General features: G+C 40.2%; 1 long non-coding RNA gene across 1 annotated transcript in view; it reads right to left on the bottom strand.

Moving 5' to 3' along the window:
• Positions 1-7,980: 7,980 nt before the first annotated feature.
• The window catches only part of LOC147001718 (uncharacterized), a 31,699-nt gene continuing 21,728 nt past the window's right edge, over positions 7,981-17,951 (bottom strand). Inside the window, exons 2-3 of the long non-coding RNA XR_015044728.1 lie at positions 12,798-12,980; positions 7,981-8,750 (exon numbers count right to left, since the gene is read on the bottom strand). This is a non-coding gene — a long non-coding RNA (uncharacterized LOC147001718). The remainder of the gene's footprint in view (positions 8,751-12,797; positions 12,981-17,951) is intronic.

The raw sequence follows: 17,951 nt of genomic DNA, 5'->3' as shown, positions 1-17,951 counted from the left end.
TTGCTCTGGCTAGGACTCTGAGTACAATATTGAATAGGTAGGGACTGAGAAGGCAGCCTTGTCTACTCCCTCATTTTAGTGGCATTGCTTCCAGTTTCTCTCCCTTTAGTTTGATGTTGGCTACAGGTTTGTTGTATATCAATTATACTATGTTTAGGTATGGGCCATGAATTCCTGATCTTCCCTAGACTTTTATCATAAATAGATGTTGAATTTTGTCAAATGCTTTCTCAGCATGAAATGATCATGTAGTGTTTTTCTTGAGATTTTTTTAGATAATGGATTATGCAGACAGATTTCTGTATATGGAACCATTCCTCCATCCATGGGATGAAATCCACTTGATAATGACGAGTGATCTTCATGATTTGTTCTTGGTTTTGGTTTTTGAGAAATGAAATGCATAAGTTTGCACTGGTATCCATAAATGAAATTCAGAAGTTCTTTCTTTTTTGTGGCTTTGTTATCAGTGTAACTGTGGCTCCATAGAGCACATAGGGTATTATTCCTTTTGTTTCTATTTTGTGGAATAGTTTGAAGGGAATTGGTATTAGGTCTTCTTTGAAGGTTTGAAAGAATTCTGCACTAAACCCATCTGGTCCGGAGCTATTGTTGGTTGGGAGATTTTACCCATTGCTTCTATTTCTTTAGGGGTTATAGGACAGTTCACATGGTTTATCTGATCCTGATTTAATTTTGGTACCTGGTATCTGTTAAGATAATTGTCCATTTCAAACAGATTTTCCAGTTTTGTTGACTACAGCTTTGTAGTAGGATTTGATGATTGTTTTTTTTTTTTTTTTGATTACATTGGTTTCTGTCATTATGTCTCCTTTTTCATTTCTGATTTTGTTAATTTCAATACTATCTCTGTGCCATCAGGTTAGTCTGGATAAGGGATTTTCTATCTTGTTGATTTTGTCAAAGAATCAGTGCCTTGTTTTCTTGATTCATTGTATAGTTTTTTGTTTGTTTGTTTGGTTGGTTGGTTGGTTGGTTGATTTCAGCTCTGAGTTTGATTATTTCCTGCCATCTACTCCTCTTGGGTATATTTGCTTCTGTTTGCTCTAGAATTTTCAGATGTTCGGTCAAGCTGCTAGTATATACTCTCTCCAGTTTCTTTTAGGAGGTACTCAGAGCTATGAGTTTTCCACTTAACATGGTTTTTATTGTGTCCCATAAGTTTGGGTGTGTTGTAATTTTGTTTTCACTAAATTCTAAAAAGTCTTTAATTTCTTTCTTCATTTCCTCCTTGGCCAAGTTATAATTGAGGAAAGCATTGTTTAGCTTCCATATGTATGTAGGCTTTCTGTTGTTTTTGTTGTTATTGAAGAACAGCCTTAGTCCGTGGTGATCTGATAGGTTGCATCAGATTATTTCAATTTTTTGTATCTGTTGTGGCCTGTTTTGTGAACGATTATATGGTCAACTTTGTAGAAGGTGACATGAGGTATGGAGAAGAAGGTATATTCTTTTGATTTAGGATGAAATGTTCTATAGATCTTAACCACACTAGATCTCAGAGTTTATTGAGGAAGTACTTCTTCCAGTGGATGCTTCATGCTTGTGAAGGTCTCCTGCAACAGATCTCATTCCTGAGACTAACTATGAATCACACACTTAATGTGTAAAGGAATTAATCCCCTGGATCCCCAAACTGGTGCTGTCAAACCAGGGATTTTAAGCAGAAGCCTGAGAAGGACTGGGGGATGTGTTAAGTTGCTCACTGTCTTTGGACACCTTCTCTTTCTAAGCTAAGTCTAACACAAAAAGGACACCTGTAAACACACAGGAAACCAATCTTCATCAAGTGATATGGGTCTTCTTGTCCATCTTTCAATTCTCTAGTGGATCCTGAGCCTTATTTACTTGTAGGTCTTCAGTGTAGTGCTTGGCTGTTTTGGTAAATGCTATCTGTCAGGTAGCTTAACCTGATATCTAGTGATGCTATTTGTGCAGGTAGATAAGACCTTGACATCAATCTTTAAACAACTAAACTGTCCCGAGCATGCAGTGTGGACTGAGACACTTCCTTTTCTCTTTCAGATAGATATTCCTTGTCTTGAAAGTATTCTGTCAGCCATCTCAAGGACCAATCTTGTAGCAGCCAAACTGACTATGGAGTCTCAAATTGCCACTTGCCTTGTAGCTGTTGTAGCAGATGAATGAAGTTACAGACCTGGAATGTAACTCAGGGAGCATTGACTTTTTTATTAGGTTCAATCATAGCACTGGGAGATCAAAGAGAAGGATAAATTACCCCATCTCACCAGACTTGTTGGAGACAAAAACAAACAAACAAACAAACAAACAAACAAACTGTGAGGCTCCATGGAGTCTTTTAAAGTCTGCCACCCTCTTCATAGATCCGTCTCAGATTCCATTTATTGCCCTTAATTGGGTATATATATTCTCTAGGGAAAGTTTTCAGTGTTGGGGTATAACCCAGAATATAGATACCAATACATAGATTATTAAATTCTGTATCTGTGGTAACTGGCTGACTAGATGGATCAGTGGATAAAGGTAATGTGACCAAGCATAGAGACCTGAGTTCCTTCCCTGTAACCTACATCATAGGAGAGAAAAAACTCCATAAATTGTCCTCTGACTTTCATGTAGGTGGGGGTGCCAGGTCTTAGCAGCTAAAGTTTCCCCCTGCTCACTTACACTGAGAACTCTCCATCTGATACAATCATGTAATTATATGACTCTGTGCTCTATTTGAGAGATTCAGTACTTTTTTATTTTCACTTTTGTTGCCCAGAAGTTAGAGAAACCAAGGAGGCCAGCATCAGACCAACACCTGAAATGCAGGTGAGGGATTATGGATATAGGGAATTTGTAACTGAGGTGTGAACATCATGTGTTCCAAACTGCTCTAAATGGTTTTCAATACATGTGTGGCCAACTGTAGTAGATGCTGTTATTTCATTGCTGTTTCTTTGTTGCTATAGTTTTGTTTAATTGTCTAACTCTGATTACCTCAAAGAGACAAAAAAACTGTGATGAAATTTGCACTAATCCCTGTGGCCTGTTGAATCCTCATTAGATGTCAGAGTCAGCTTTAGTGAGGATGCTGGCCTGGATGATGCACAGCTGCTTGAGGTCGCCTGTACTGCCATATGCAAATAACTTCCTCTGACAAAATAGCAGTTATCAGTGACACAGAGTGAAATTGTTTACAGTGCTAGCACTCCTAGGTTTAAGCAGACACCAGTTGCAAAGTACAAAGGACCCAAAGATGGAAACATATGCCCAGGCTGACAACAGTAGGCTTTGAAATGATTAAATTGACCTGGGAGTAGACAGTGGAATGTGAGGTGCAGGCAGAGGCCTAGTACAGAGTATCTGACAGTTTTCCTGGTAGAAGGTATTCCCACTACTAGAAGGTCTTTGGATCTCTGGTCTAGGCAGCATAAGGAGAGTGATGAAAGTCACTGTCTTGTGAATTTGCTGCTGAGACAATTGCTTTCTATTCTGAATATACACAATGGAGTTGACTCAAGGTCAAGAAGAAACAGCCATTGTTGTAGTTCATTCCTCTGAAGAACATTCTCCTACTCTTTTCAGCCCACATAGATTAATCATGTACCACCTTGTTCCCTGGACACTCACATGACAGGGATATGGTCCTACTTTCCTGTTATGTGTACCAGAAGATCACTTTACAATGGCCCAGATGATCTAGTTCAATCTTGCAAGACACAATAATCTATTCTAGTATGGTGGCACTTGCCTTTAATGCCAGGAGAGGCACAGGCAGACAGAATGCTATGAAATCAATGCAGTCTAAACAGTTGGTGGAAATTATGTTTTTTTTGTTTTTTATTTTTTATTCAGGATCAAGTCAAATAAGTTCCTGAGGCTTGGAGGTTTTAGGTTTACCTTTTAAGGGGACTTTGTACTTGTAGGAAGGGATAATGCAAATATTCACAGATAAATTGTGGAACCCAGGCCTTCATTCAGCTCCAAGGCAAGTGCATCCAGGGGACTAATGGATAATCTGCTTTGGGGATCCCGACTAGGCTAACAGAAGATTATTAAATGTAGTTATTATAAGGGAATTGTCCCACCAGTTCATATAGAGTAAGATGCAGAGCCCACATTTGGACAGGTTTTTTGGCACCATGTATTGCCATGCATCATGTGGGTACATGGTGTCAGGAGACACAGAAGAAGGCCTCATTTCCCTTGAAACTGGAGTTACTACCATCTCACACCATTGCTTGAAATACCAGCACTTGGGAGAGGAGGTCAGAATCAGGAGTTCAGGAGCATCCTTGACTATATAAGAAATTTTAAGTTACCTTCATTCCTCTAAGAACTTCATTGAGTTTCCATCTGTTGCTATGAATTGTAATGCTAAATCCTGTTCCTAGGAAGGTCTGGAACTAGGAGAGTATTCTCCTATCAAAAGCTTTTTTTGTGCAAATATGTTTGCTTAATTTAAAGCCATTAGTTAAATAAAATTGGCTACTGGTATTTACTGGACGGATTAGACGTATTTGAGTTTCTAGTTATGTGGTTGTGGGTGGAGAAGTGAAAGATAAGAGGAGAAACTAGAAAAAAGAGAGAAGGCACCATGGGGGACCTGTACCACGAGCACATATGGAGGAAAAACCGCAAGTATTTGGGGTGCACCACTAGAAAGGTAGCCAGGTGAGATGTTAGAAAAGCAGATTAGGGGTCACCCGACCCACAGTAATTATCTCTATTTTTGTTTTTTTTAAGACAGTGTTCCCCGTATTTCGCTGGCTGTCCTGGAACTCACTTCGTAGATCAGGCTGGCCTCAAACTCAGAAATCCTCCTACCTCTGTCTCCCAAGTGCTGGGAGTAAAAGTGTACACCACCACCTCATAGTAATTATCAAAGCCAAATGATATAACAATAGTCTGAGTCATTTCTTTAGAAGCAAGTCAGATTGAGCTTCCATTGGTTCTACTAAAACTTTGTCTCAAAACAGAAGGTGATGGGGAAAGAGAAGAGCATTGGCTGGAGGGGAGAGGAGAGAAGACCATGGAGAAAATGGTCAAAGACATACTTGAATAGAAAGTCTTCAAGAGTCAAAGGATGTGCATTTTTTCATTGAATTATTTATTTCCATCTGATCACAGCCCCTCCCTCTCTTCCCAGTCAGACTCAATGTCCCACTCCTCCCCCCCCCCAATTCCCTATTCCCTTCTCCCCAGAGAAAACGACCCGCTTTTTTTCCCCAATACCAACCCATCCTGGCACATCAAGATGCATCAGAAATAAGTGCATCCTCTCTCACTGAGCACAGACAGGGCAGCCCAGCTAGGGGAAAGAGATCTAAAGGCAGGTAACAGAGTCTAAATCCGAGGCAGCACCCACTCCAGTTGTTAGTCGCCCACATGAAGACCAAGCTGCATATCTGTTTCATTTATGTAAAGGTCCTAGTTCAAACCCCTGCATGGTGTTGGCTCATGGTTCAGTCTCTCTGAACCCCCAAGGGTTCATATTAGTTGACTCTGTAGGTCCTCTTGTGGCTTCCTAACCCTTCTGGCTACTACAACCCTTCCACCAACACTTCCACAAGACTCTCTGACCACAGTCTAATGTTTCGGCAGTGGGCCTCGGCATTTTTACATTTAAAGGGTGATGGAGAGAACATGCAATTAGAGGGACTGCCCACAACAGGTCAAAATGGAAACCTCTCAGCAGCCTGCAGCAGCTACTTGTAAAAAAAGATGGGTGTCTGTGTTCTTGAGAAGCAGGAGATACCTTCCTCCTGGGTACCTGCCATTTGAAGTAAGGGACTGCTTGATGTAGGCTGTGATAGAAACATCTCAATAGCCTGTGGAAGCTCTTCATACTAAAACATAATTCCCCTTTATCTTAACCTTAGCCCTGTACAATCATTGTATAGAATTCATTGTGCATGACTGCTTTTCAGCTGGCCTTGATATGTATACTTATTTTATTATATCTGAATTTCCTATTTCTTTCTTCTTCTGCTCAGTTGTAGTCTGTGAAACTCGATGTTTCATGATGTAATGATTTTAAACTATGAAAACCTGAGATATAAGGGCTCAGTACAGCACAGTTTAAAATGTTCCAGGTGTATTCTGTGTGTTCTCATCTTGGAAATAATGTAATAATAACTGTGTAATGGTAGTTCCAGATTAATGCATAACTTTCAAAGACAGCTTGAAGAAATTATTAGAAAATGAAATAGAGACAACATTGGGACCCAAGAAATGTAAAAGTTATTGACGTTATGAAATTAGTTTCACACAACATTTGAGAGTAGTCCTGAATAATAAAGTACAGAATATGTCATACTGTATGCCAGTCAAACTAAGTCAAAACACTGGGACTCTTACAAGGGTTATTGTGTGCAATGTACACAATCAGAAAGCTAGCAGAAGTACTGAGTTAAGGGTTAAGCACCTCTGACCCATTCAGTGCTTTAGTAGAGGTTTTCCCATCAGAGCTATACCCTGCAAAGCAGGGGTTGGATCTCCAGTACACACCAGCTACTCAAATGGATACCATGTTTCCTTTTGTAAAGAAATGGAAGAGTCCCTTCAGCCACCATCTGGGAAGGCTCTATCTCATTTTCAGAGCCACTGCAATTGCAAGATTTTAACTTAGCCCCAGCTCCATTGTCTTATGCCAGTATTCTCTGCATTGTCCACTTTCCTGTGGTAGTGTCAGTGATGGGCTCTGCACTATGATTTGTCCCTGTTACCTGACCTGGTGTTGCTGCTCACAAAACCTGCTTCTCTGATCAAAAGAGAAACTTCAAATCACATTCTAAACTGCTTTGGCCCTGAAAGGAAATCGGTGCTTCTACTTTTTTACAACAAAGTAAACATATCTCAAGAAAAACTTTCTATAGATATGATCCATCCCACTAATATAGCACACAAAGAAGGACAAAAGTCCATATTAGGCGATGGAGAGATAGCTCTTCATTTGAGAATATGTTTCTCAAAAGACCCACATGGCATCTAACAGTCCTCTGTCATTTTAGTTCCAGGTGAAACCCAATAACTTCTTCTGGCCTATGGGCAGTGGCATGCAAGTGTTGCACAGACCTACAGAAGGCAAATCATGCGTGAATATAAAATAAAACCAAATAACAAACAGAATCGCCACTGGGGGGAACAAAAACCAAGGGAGAAAACTCACAAAGCATATGGGCCTGGATTTGGTCTCAGCTTTTAAAAAACATCTGGGTACTGAATACTGAACTACACACTGTGCTTGTGTTAAAACCATAAAATGGAACCAAATGTATTGTCAAGCACAAAATTCACTCTCATAATAATGAAAAATAACAAAATCACCAAAAAATAATAAATCCCTATCTCAAAAGTTCCTAAAATTGAATCTCTCTAGTAGTAGTTACCACTGATAGAACATTTGAAGGAAAGCAGAAGCATACATGTCTGTGTTTTCTGACAGCTTTTATATTCCCTTAGAATATGTTTTTATTTCCTGAAAGACATTTCAGAAATACTGATATATTTCCCATTAATTTGTTCAACACTATCATACACAGTATTTTAGCAGCAGCTAAATGTTTGATATGAAAGGATACAATATGGGTAATTTTTCCACCTTCAAGTTGGAATCCACAGAGTTGGACACACTAGACAACTGAATGTACAAACTATTACTTTTGTAGCTCAGTCTGGCTGGGAAGTCATTATGGAACCCAAGCCCCTTACTTAGAACCACCTGTGTCTGATAGGTGTGGGATTTCAATAGGGTGATACCACAGCTGAATAAAGAAGTTTCTTAGCTGGGCGTGGGGGCGCACGTCTTTAATCCCAGCACTCGGGAGGCAGAGGCAGGCGGATTTCTGAGTTCGAGGCCAGCCTGGTCTACAAAGTGAGTTCCAGGACAGCCAGGGCTATACAGAGAAACCCTGTCTCGAAAAACCAAAAAAAAAAAAAAAAAAAAAAAAAAAGTTTCTTAAGAATGAAGAGTTAGAGATCACTGTTTTATTCATAAGAAAACATCCAATTTACTCAATAGTAACTAAAAGTGGGCAGTCAATATGTACAGTGTATAGCCTTATCAAAAAAGTAAATCAATTACAAAATAAAACAACAGCAAAGAAACAAACAAAAAATAAACTTTAAATGAAACAAAAGAGAAACAAAATAACAAAAGTAATCAAAGCTCAAACCAAAATCTAAAAACAACAATTGTGCTAAAGAGCCTTCTTTGGCTGTTATTTTGCAGCACAGACTTACAGCCCATGGCTGTCCTTGGAAACACAGTAGAAAATAAGTTACTTCTGGTAACAATCTTTACAAGAGAAATTTAAGTAGGTCTCCTTTTTTGGAGTATGGGTTTGAAGAACAAGGACACCCAAGACTAAGTAGAAAACATGTTATAGACTTTGGCTCAAAGTCTTTACGATCTTGTAGATAGATTTTGTAATTTTCCTTGATGACCTATCAGGACAAGAAAAATTTACACTCTCAGAATCTTCCTGTTTTCCCAGCAGCTCTTGATGTGTCTCAGCACATGTCTGAATCCCTCTACATGCTCACTCTTGCTGAGCCAGAGCACAGATGAAATTAAGGGTTATTCATTGCAAAGAAACAAAAGTAAAAGAAGAAAATGCCGCAGATGATAGCCATGATTACTGGGGATGAGATGAAATATTTGCTTTGCACATGCAGATATCCCCCTATAGAAGTTATCTTCAAAGGAGACCTTGTCCTGGTCTGTTCCATGTTCCAGTTTCTGCTGGAGTATTTCACACCTAGGGAAGGAAGGAACAAAGGCCTGATTAGGATTTGTCAATTCAGCTCTCCATCCCACACTAGATCTATTCAGCTGGATAATCTATTATGACCTATCATTGTCTAAGGTCATTCCCTGCATCCCCAAGTGTCATAGAGCACCTGGGCTTGGAATTATTTCTCAGCTTTTAAAAACTGCTAGAAACTGAGCTGAGAACTACACATTGTACAGGAGTTTAAAAGAAAAACACTATATTTCTCCAATAGTCCAGGTATAATATATTGAATAATAACAATGTAGCAATGTCTGATACTGAGTTCAAGTGAGATGTGAACAACCTAGAAAACCATGTGGATGCCTTATGGGGAACCTGCCTAGAATTGAAGTGAAGGTTACGATTATTTCTCTAGTGCAGGACCCTGACAGGGTACCACTCATCAACCCTTGTATCTGGAAATAACCAGAGAAAACCTATAACATGAAATCCACAGGCACTGCATGTGTCCTAAAATCAGAAAGAATGTGCTAACTGAAAATATTCCCAAGGCTAGGAACTGAATTTTAAAAGTGATGGTCATGAAGGAACATAACAACACACATGTACATCTGAGACTGTGGTAGAGCACTCTGTCAAATATGCAATTTATTTGTATTCACACAACCCAAGCACAGTATACCTCAGTAACCTGTTGATTTTCCTAGCTAATGCTATTATAAAAATCTCCCAGGATATTTTGGAGTCATAAAAACAAATCTTGAATGGGATAGGTACATAATGAGCAAAGCATATAGACAGCTCAGTCAGTGATAAGCTTTCCCCTCATAAACACAGACTCAGAATCAGGGTTCTTGGCATAGTATCCAATCTGTCTTAGCAAGTTCCAAAAGCTGTGTAGAGTAGGCTTCTCTGCCAGCAAAGGATCACGTGTTGGTGATGGACTAGCCTCTCCTTCACTGTTTCAGTTTTGTCCCAAAGTAAACAGTTCCCTCCATTAGAGGCTCCCTTTGTCATTGCTTGACTGACTTGGTGTCCAAAGGTATGATCCCAGAAAAATAGGACGTCATTATAAATAGGAATCAATGGAACAATTTTCTCCCAATAATGTGACTGTGTCAAGGATATTTTGAGTAAAATGAGGCTAACTAGTTGAAGGTCAAATACTTGCATGGATTATCTAACACTGAGCAGTAGTTCATGAAAGGGCTGCATCACATAGTACAGTTTCACTCTTTAGCTGATGGACATCAGGATATCATCTTCTTCTGGACTACTCTGAGGACCAGTACAGACCTCATGTGCCCTAGAGACTCTCTGGATATCTACTCCTTGTTCTGGAATCAGTGGGTCAAAGGGGACTTCTTTTCTACTTTCTGAACCTCGCTTCTCAAACACCTGATTTTATACTACCAGACCTGTCTGAACGTCCTCATTTCTCCCAACACCCATTGAGGCTGATTTTAACACTGAGAAAATGATTTTGTATAACAGCAATTGCAGAATCCCACACAGATAACATATTGTGAGTTTTTAGATTATCATGACCCTCAAGGGGCTCCTGAAACAGCTCTGTTTTGCACCACAGCTGTGGGAATTCTGCTGGATGCATGTACAGCTACATGCAACTCAATCTCTCAATGATTAGAATCCAAGCCATATCATAAGCAATGTTTTACTGAGTAGAGGTAGCTGGAAAGGCAATGGTAGCAAGCAATAAGGAGAAGAATCTGGAATGCTGAGAATACACAGTGAGCCACCTGATATTCCAGTCGGTCTTTTTAATTCTTCCAAAGCAGAAAAGGGACATAACACATGGATTTTATACACCAACTTCCTCCTCAACACTATGTACCATATTCCATTGATTTTCTCCAAAGGATTTCAATGAGGATCAGTAGTATTGCCCCTAGCCAGTTGAGAGTCTGACTTTAGATTTTGTGTCCTTTTTTTTTTGTCTTGGAATCTAGGTAGAGTTGCACACGAATTGGACTGCTGTATTTGATTTTTCATGAGTGCAGTCTGTAATGACAGGGGCTTTACTCATCATGCTTGGCCTCTAGAGACAGACATGGTTACATGTCTACAGGAACACACACACAAACATACACACACACACACACACACACACACACACACAGTTGTATATTCAAGCATCCATACCACAAACACTTGCAAAGGCATTTTGCCTTACGCAAACACACAACATAGAATAAACACACTGAGTCACAGCTGGTACACAAACATACACACACACACACACACACACACACACACCAACACACACACCACATACCACACAAAGACTGACACAAACACAAAAACATCAATGAAATTCTTGCTCTTATCTAGCATATTTTCTGTTGCATGAGCACATAGTTGGACCTATGATGTGTATAAGGCTCTTAGACTCAAGGGGGCTTTGCAGCCCTGACCTGTACTTGTCTCCTCTTCAGGAACTTTTTCTATGCAAATACTTGCTGGTCCTAAAGGGAAATTACAAGCTCTACACAGATATCCTGGACAACACAGCACTAAATTGCCAAGTAAGAGATTTCTATGTATAGCCTCCAGTAAGCCCCATTTTGACTCATCAAGGCCCTCTCACTAAACCTACACTGAGTCCTTTTGAGCATCCGAGGAAGACTGTGACTTTTGATCATTACTCAGGAACTTTTCAACACATTACTTATTATATGATATTAAATCATCCTCAAAATCAGTCAGGAGAAATCTAGTTAAATGACCTGCTGTGACATTTCTGAAATGCAGCACTCTGCACAACTCTGAGTGAGAATGTATCCTGAAACAAAGCCATGCCCAAAATATAGTTAGCAAAACAATGTCAGCAGAGTGAGCACTGTAGGCTTCTATGTATGCCCATGGTTAAGCCAATAAGACAAGCCAGAATCTTCCAGGCAATAACTCTAAGGAGGAAAAATTAAGAAATGTAATACTAATTTTAAAAATAGTAGTATTGTTTAATGATTTGCTGATATAAATAAGAGACAGATCTCCACCTGGTAGTGGACAGATGAAAATTCTACTGGACATCGAACAACAGGAAGTATCAGGTTTATTGAGAGACATAGGCCCAAAGAACTAAGTTAAAGAATGAATACACAAAATCAGATGTCCTTAACTGGCCTTACAGAATACCCACAAAGGTACAGATTTGCATAAGCATCCATAAACACACATACACATACACACACACACACACACACACACACACACACCTAAAATCATAAAAGACCAAAAACAATGAAGAATCTGTCATGCTAGTGGAAAAAAAAATTTAGACTATGCAGAGCAGATGTTTCAACTGAGAAACACAACTCTGGTATTCTTACTAGGGAAATAGAAAGATCTAGACAACATTCTTCTTGGACAGAATGAGGAGCATACAGAGAGAATTTTTTTCATGAAGCCTCAAAACTCTCACACCAACTGAGATTGTGAGAAGCCTTTCCTACATCCCTGCTCATCCAGCCAGCTCCAGACCACAAGGCCCAGGAAAGAAAACTCCAACAGCACTCAAAGAAAATAGGACTGACATGCTGCTACTCAGGCTCACTGAGTGTGAATCAAGATCTACAGGGGAAAGGGTTGGGGTGGGGGGCAAAAACTGCCAAAAGGCAACAATGAAATCCACTTATTTCTCAATCCCACTAAGCTCTCATCCCTGCAAACTACTTCCTACCTGAAATCTCACATGCTCCCCACAAAATTTTGAAGGCCTTTACATCTTCCTGCAAAGCACTCTACTATTCTAAAGAAGGGCTCCAACACAGCACCCTTCAAACTCAATGTCATATAGAGTGGTGATGTGTAATCAACTTATCTCCCCTAGTGAACTGCAGATTCTGGCAGAAGAGAAAAATTTGCTTGTCAAACATGCAGTTTCTTGATAAAGGCTACCTCCACAAAAAGCCTGGTAGATGATCCCATAAATAAACAGTTGGAGGAGGCATAGGCAAGTGTCTGGTAAGTTGCTGGAATGTTCCATTGGACTTTCTATGTTTATGGTGAGCCATGACAGCAATCTGCCTCTGATACACATCACCCTACCTGCTGCTGCTTGGGACTGGTGACAAAAATGTTCTTGCTGGCCTCATCACAGATCCTTTTTCTTCACCAAAGGATGCTTCCTGTTCAGCTGGCCCCACCAGCAGCTTCCTGTTCTCATTCAGCACCATCCTTACTTTTTCCTTCAATTAATTGTAGTCACTCAGGAGGTAACAGTGCCTGAAGCTGATCCACAAAAAAAGAAACAAAAAATGGTCATTTCCAGCAAGCTTACATTTCTCTGCCACTCTTTTAGAACTAGGATTCCTACAAGAGTCCTGATCCCAGGACAGCCTCAGACTAGAGTTCACACTATACCTATCAGTACCAAATCGAGGTAGGTCAAATCCAGAGATCAGCCGCATGCCACAAGTCTCAAAGGACTTAGGAAAACCATAACACCAATAGTGTTCCATGTACATTACTGAAGAGGAAATGTTCCTCATGGTTGCTTATATGTCTTGTTACCAGAAAACAATCAGCAGGGAAAGGGCAAAAACACTCTGAGGGAGAAGAGAAGACCAACATGTATAAATTCTTTCCATTTTTGTCATGGATCCCAGAACTTTGAATCTGCTGTCAGAATCCTAAAGTTTCAGGGTTGCTTGATATTCCCAGCATGGTGGAAATGGTTTCTATGCAGAGGATCCTGAATTTGGAAGAATAAAGTTTGGAGTGTCTTGGACACTCTTCACACTTAAGAAAACTGAGTCCAAGAGGTACAAATCCAAGACCCTTGCCTCAAGGGAGGGCTCTTATTAAGGAACAGATAGTGGGGCTGGAGAGATGGCTCAGAGGTCCTGAGTTCAATTCCAAGGAACGACATGGTGGCTCATAGCCATCCGTAATGTGATCTGACCTCCTCTTCTGGAGTGTCTGAAGACAGCTACAATGTACTTACACATATAATAAATAATTAAAAAAAAAAAAGAAACAGGTAGTATAGAACTAAAGCCCTTATTTTTGTTCAAAGTCCTAGAAGGCCACAAGCATTCCCTGCCTAGTGCTGCTCCTTACCTGTGTCAGGGATTCACCTGTAGGAATAGTTATCTTCTATGAGTTCCTTGAACTTCTCTATCATATCACTTATTGACTGGGTCATTTTTTCCATATCCAACATTGTCTTCTCATGTTGTGATTTAATGATGGTGAATTCAAGGTTCATCTTACGGTAGAGCATGGCCCAAAGAGCAAATATCCTCTGAACTAAGCAATCAAGTTATCATGTGCAAAAAGGTTGTATCTGAACTACCCAAGCCAATTGTATGCCACATCCTTGTTCCTTCAAAGAAGGTCCTATTAGTACTGAGTAAACTTATTATCTTGCCCAGAGAACAGCAGAGCCTGGGAACCAAATGAAGAGTAATGACCCTCAAGAGCTCCTTGGGTGAGCCTGAAGTAATATACTAATTCTGTGAGAAGTTTCTAATAGACCTGTCAAGATATTGAATCCTTTATCCTCAGGCTGGTCCTCTTGTCTTAGAGCTTGGTGGGTCCCACTATCTAGTGAAAGAAACAGAGAAGTAATCTCTGGGTCAGCATCTTATATTTACATCACCCCATGCAGTTGACGTTCTTCTCAAAGCAACCCCACAATTCTGGCTGTTCAAAGCAAGGGTCAAAGTCCTACTCTTTGACTATCCTGGAGTCTACTTTGAAAAACCCACTGTCATCACGTCTGCTAACATCTTGACAGATGAAGACCCACAGAAGCTCATCAATAATTGTATGAGGAAACAAACATGAAGAAACAGATCAGTCTAGACATATTGTACACCACCACATCCCATGAAAGATTCTGAGGGAATGTTCTACATGGATGGGAACACCTCAATTAAACATGGAACCAGTTACCCAGGGGCTTCGGGAGATATTGTAGCTGAAATTATTTGGCCTCAAGATATATAGACCAAGTCTATGGTGAAAGAAAACACCAGTCATCACTTACCAGGAATGTCAATATGCTTTACTTAATAAATATGTGGATACTATGATATATGGAGAAGGAGGGCTCATCATTGCTGGCAGAAAGAACATTAAAAACAAAGAGGAATTCTTGGCTCTCCTGGAAACTCTTTGAATTCCTCCATGATACTCTTGGTTTCAAGGCAAAGCACATCAACTTAATGACCCCCTTGAGGTCACAAGTAATCAGGTCACTGAGTTGGCATGCCAAAAATTGTTTGAGATCAGTGTATGCTGTGCATGGTGGCACATGCCTTTGATCCCAGCAATTGGGGGCAGATGCAGGCAGATTTCTAAGTTCTAGGCCAGACTGGTCTACAGAGTGAGTTCCAGGACAGCCAGGCAATACAGAGAAATCCTGTCTAGAAACAAACCAATCAAAAAACAAATAAACAAAAAACAGTGGAATCTACTGACATTCAGGTGACATACTGTGACCCACTGTAGCCTGAGTATCCATAGTATAAACAAGGGGAAATAAGGGATGTAAAAATATCTAAAGCATAGCTGAAACCAAAGTTTGGTGGTGGACACCAGAGGGAAGGAACACTCTGCCAGGAAATACTGGCAAGTTTCTGGAAACAAACCTTCACCAGACTACCTGACTGGAATACACACTACTTTCTAAGTTGCTCATAACAAGGTATGGTAAAACTGGACTTAACAGCATGGCTCAATTCCTCCAAGCAATATGTCAGCTTAATAGTAAAATACATGTAAAGACAGATACTTCTGCTAGAAGTGGGAACATATGAGGGGCCAAACAGTGGTCAATTGTGGGAAACTGACTTCACTGATGTGTGTCCTAATGGGGGAGAGTAAGAGTCTATATTTTTTTTTCCTGAAACTTATGAGTTTATCCACTAGTCTGAAACTTCTAAAAGAGTAGCTGAAAAACTCTTCAAGGTACTTGACCAACAATTATACCACACCCTTTGAATTGTGTCAAACTATAGCAGAGCATTCATAGCCAAAAGCTGTCAGTAAACAGTGAATGATTTAGGAATAAATGGGAACCTTCATGGTGCATGCAGACCTCAGAGTTCTGGTCTCATGGAAGTAAAGAAGAGTTCCTTAACGGAAACACTACAAATCTCTCAGAAGAGTTCAGGGAAAGGTGGCTGGGCCTCCTTCTTACTTTGGGCCTATTGTACCCAATACAGGGAGGAATTCATCCCAATACTATTTTATTGGAATGCCTGTCCCATAGCTTTCTAGGCTCAGATATCATCAGCTAGCCAAAGTATAACTATTTCTTTTTCATTAGCCATGTTCTCGAGTTCTCCATAAAGGCTCTTCTTATGACTGCCAGAGAAACAGAGTAGACTTTTGACTGCCCAACCATCTCCCCAGACACCTTTGGGCCTTGTTGTAGTGATATTCCATAACCAAAGGTGGTAGCCAAAGACAACACAATCAATGTGGAAAGCCTTTGCATGATTTCTACACTCTTACACCTCTGAGGATAGGTGGCATTTTACCATGCACTCAGCACACACAGATCAAGAAGGCAGAAGGCACTGATGTCAATGCCAAAAGGAGCCCCTTCTGAAATTATGAATCCATTAAAATAGAGGTTTCACTGGACCCGAGGCCTTTCATCCCTTATCCATCCAATTGAGTCTTAGGTATCTTATGAATACAGGATCATATTCCAACCCCCAACAGACTCAGGCCTGGAACTGAGAACTTAAAAATGTAGATACTGGAGAAGTAAGAGCTAATGTGACCAGGAAGCAGCAATTCAATGTCCCTCTTGGCCTTTGTTCACAGATGCTTATTCTGTCTGGTTGTTTTGGAGATAGAGAGAATGTAAGATTTTAGCTTTTGAAGAAGGGACATAAACTTTACAGTATGATGTTGCCCCTGTAGTGACTTCTTCTATTGCCAAGTACAAGGGAGTTTTCATTGCAAAGAAATGGGGTTGTGAATTAGAAAGTGCAATCTGCAAATTCATCTGGAATAACAAAAAACCTAGGATAGCAAAAACTCTTCTCAAGGATAAAAGAACCTCTGGTGGAATCACCATGCCGGACCTAAAGCTTTACTACAGAGCAATTGTGATAAAAACTGCGTGGTACTGGTATAGTGACAGACAAATAGACCAATGGAATAGAATTGAAGACCCAGAAATGAACCCACACACCTACGGTCACTTGATCTTCGACAAGGGAGCTAAAAACATCCAGTGGAAGAAAGACAGCATTTTCAACAAATGGTGCTGGCACAACTGGTTGTTAACATGTAGAAGAATGCGAATCGATCCATTCCTATCTCCTTGTACTAAGGTCAAGTCTAAGTGGATCAAGGAACTTCACATAAAACCAGAGACACTGAAACTTATAGAGGAGAAAGTGGGGAAAAGTCTCGAAGATATGGGCACAGGGGAAAATTCTTGAATAGAACAGCAATGGCTTGTGCTGTAAGATCGAGAATTGACAAGTGGGACCTCATGAAACTGCAAAGCTTCTGCAAGGCAAAAGACACCATCAATAAGACAAAAAAACCACCAACAGATTAGGAAAGGATCTTTACCTATCCTAAATCAGATAAGGGACTAATATCCAATATATATAAAGAACTCAAGAAGGTGGACTCCAGAAAGTCAAATAAACCCATTAAAAAATGTGGCTCAGAACTGAACAAAGAATTCTCATCTGAGGAATACCGAATGGCAGAGAAGCACCTGAAAAAATGTTCAACATCCTTAATCATCAGGGAAATGCAAATCAAAACAACCCTGAGATTCCACCTCACACCAGTCAGAATGGCTAAGATCAAAAATTCAGGTGACAGCAGATGCTGGCGAGGATGTGGAGAAAGAGGAACACTCCTCCATTGTTGGTGGGATTGCAAGCTTGTACAACCACTCTGGAAATCAGTCTGGCGGTTCCTCAGAAAATTGGACATAGTACTACCGGAGGATCCAGCAATACCTCTCCTGGGCATAGATCCAGAAGATGTCCCAACCGGTAAAAAGGACACATGCCCCACTATGTTCATAGCAGCCCTATTTATAATAGCCAGAAGCTGGAAAGAACCCAGATGTCCCTCAACAGAGGAATGGATACAGAAATTATGGTACATTTACACAATGGAGTACTACTCAGCTATTAAAAAGAATGAATTTATGAAATTCCTAGCCAAATGGATGGACCTGGAGGGCATCATCTTGAGTGAGGTAACACAATC

The sequence above is a fragment of the Mus caroli genome, unplaced genomic scaffold, assembly GCF_978045245.1.
Source record: "Mus caroli unplaced genomic scaffold, Mus_caroli_1 scaffold_12, whole genome shotgun sequence".
NCBI lineage: Eukaryota > Metazoa > Chordata > Mammalia > Rodentia > Muridae > Mus > Mus caroli.
This window is presented reverse-complemented; position numbering and strand designations above follow the sequence as displayed.